We start from the raw sequence: 2,676 nt of genomic DNA, 5'->3' as shown, positions 1-2,676 counted from the left end.
CAATCCCATTTTCTGAAATTACATGCCCCAGAAGCTTCACTTGTGGCTGTGCCAAATGACATTTTTTAGGATTGAGCTGACCCCCGCATTCATCATACCTGGAAAAATTCATTTCAAGATTTTGAACATGCTCTTTCCTTGAAGTGTATACACAGAAATCATCTATGAATCCTTTGACAAAATTCCCAAGAAACGGGGTAAGGACCCATTCTACTTTTCTTTCAAAGGCTCCTGGCCCATTTTTCAATCCAAAAGGAAGGCAACAAAAGCAAAACAACCCCATGGCATGATAAAAGTAGTCTTTTTCCTGTCTTTAGGAGCAAGGATAAGGTGAAAGTATCATGAATACCCATCACAGACACTGTATCTTTCAAAACCAACCACTGCATCTAATAATTGATCAATAAAAGGCAAAGGGTAAGGATCTTTCTTGGTCACCGTATTTAGTGGTTTGTAATCAACCCAAACTCTCCAACGCCCATCTTTTTTTGGAGTGATCACAATAGGGTTCACCCATTCAGCATTATCGACTGGCACAATGAACCCTGCATCCAATAGCTTTTCCACTCCTTCCTTTAAGGCATTCATCTTCTCCTTGACCATTCTCCTTCATTTCTATCGTATTGGATTTGCCCCTTCAACTAGCTCAATCTTCCCAAGATCCCCAAAAAAACCCCTTATTTATTGATATGAGGTAATGAAAAGATTTTGAAACCTGTCCAACATTGCTAAGTACTCCCTTCTTTCTCCTTGTGTCAAACCAGTACTCATGATATTTTGAATCAACTCTTTCTTCACTGGCAATTCCTGTTTAGGTTGCATCAACTCTTCAAGTTGCTCTAAATGGCTTGAAGCATTTATATTCCCTGATAATTGCAACACTTCACTAACTTGTCTTCAGAACTATCATCAATGGTAGTTTCGGACTCATCATTCTCACTCACATCTTCAAGTGCCATAGGTTGTTTGGTAGTCATATCAAGCACCCTCTTTTTACCCTTCTTGCCATGCACACCGATTGTGCCCTTGCCCCAATCTTGCACGGCACCAACAGCTCTCAACCAAGGTCATCCCAAAATGAGAGAAAAGGCTCTTAGACAAGTTGTCATAACATGAAAGTTCACCATAAATTTCACTAAAGACTTCAACTTCCAAATTCTTGATCATCCCCAAACATTTCACCCTGGCATGGTTTGCTAGTCAAATCCAGAACCCACAACTTCCACATGTAATGAGACCCAGTCTCTCAACACATGACTATGTGATCACACAAACTTGAGCACCTCCGTCCATGTAGGCTTCTCCCATGCCCACACCTTTGTGCCAAGCATTCACCACAGGACAAATGTTGGGTAACTCTCACACGGACAACACTCGAACTTGTCCATGCTTCGGCTCTTTTTCTGGATTCACTAATGACTTCCATTGCCTTTTAAGTTTGGGCACCATATTCATCAACTGTCCAAAAGTACAATCTACTTTCCTCACAATAAGTTCTTCCTTTAAACTGTAAGTTGTTTGGCCTTCTCCCAAAGGCAAATCTGCCACTTGAAATTGTCTACGAGGCTTTCTCTTTCTCTTGACTTTTGCGTCTTTGCCCTCCTTCTCCTTCCCTTTCTTTATGCTAGGCCCTGGTGCTGCATAGCCTTCCCTCTCTCTTTTGCCTACTAGCAACACATCTGCGTCTTTCTTTTCTACCCGCACAATGCCCACATGACCACCTTGAGGCTTGATTTTTTTGTCCAATACCTTGATCTCCCCGTATATCCAATGCATAATCATTAGCTCTGTTAGGAATCCCTTGAGGAAGTGGAAACATATCCCCTCCCATCCTTGTTGGCTTTGGACAATAAATGCTGATGTGACCAAGCTCACCACAATTTGAACAAGAGGAATGAACCTCCTCTGCGGCTCAAAACCACCTTGTCCACGACTCACATTAGCATTCGGATGAGCCTCACATGCCTGAGCCATCCCTCTACCACGGCCACCTCCACCACCAAGAACAGTGAGTGGTAATTCTTGCATCATGGTAATCATGTCGTGCATATTTTGTTGGAACTGTTTGGTGTTAGCCCTTTGAACAATTCGGTCTCCAGCTTCTGCTTGATTCTCCTCCTTTTGGCTACCATTATTTTGCTCAGGGACTGCTTTCCCATATTCATTAAGCCTTTGAGATTTCCATTATTTTTGTCTGGCAATGGTGACTACCTCCTCGAAGGTGGCGGGCCTTTTCAGCTCAACTTTGAACTTCAGACTCTCTTTTAGGTTTGCCACAAAATGGTTCTTCTTTAACATGGATGGAGGGATCTTGTTTCCCAAAGCCCAGGCCCATTTATCCCATAAACGGGTGAACTGCATGAAAAAATCATCAACACTTTGATTAACCCTCTGAGTGTATCCCAAAATTTCATGCCAAACTTTATATGGTACTTCGATGGATCGTTATTGTGCTAGGAAGGCTCGCTTCACACGATTGTAGTCCAAAACCACCCCTGGATTTTGTGCCTGCATCAACTTCTCAAAATTGTTGAACCAAAATTTTGCCTCATCCTGTAAACTATATTGCAGCAGCTGCAACAATATAGCTTGGTCTAGTATATTACGCAGTAAGCAATTGACTTCCAACTTTTCAATAAACTTCTGTGCATTTTCATTAGGCAATCCATGAAACTA

Source organism: Adiantum capillus-veneris, chromosome 6 (assembly GCF_014529385.1).
Source record: "Adiantum capillus-veneris isolate H3 chromosome 6, ASM1452938v2, whole genome shotgun sequence".
NCBI classification, from domain to species: domain Eukaryota; kingdom Viridiplantae; phylum Streptophyta; class Polypodiopsida; order Polypodiales; family Pteridaceae; genus Adiantum; species Adiantum capillus-veneris.
The sequence above is the reverse complement of the archived record's forward strand: the minus strand, read 5'-3'. Positions refer to the sequence as shown.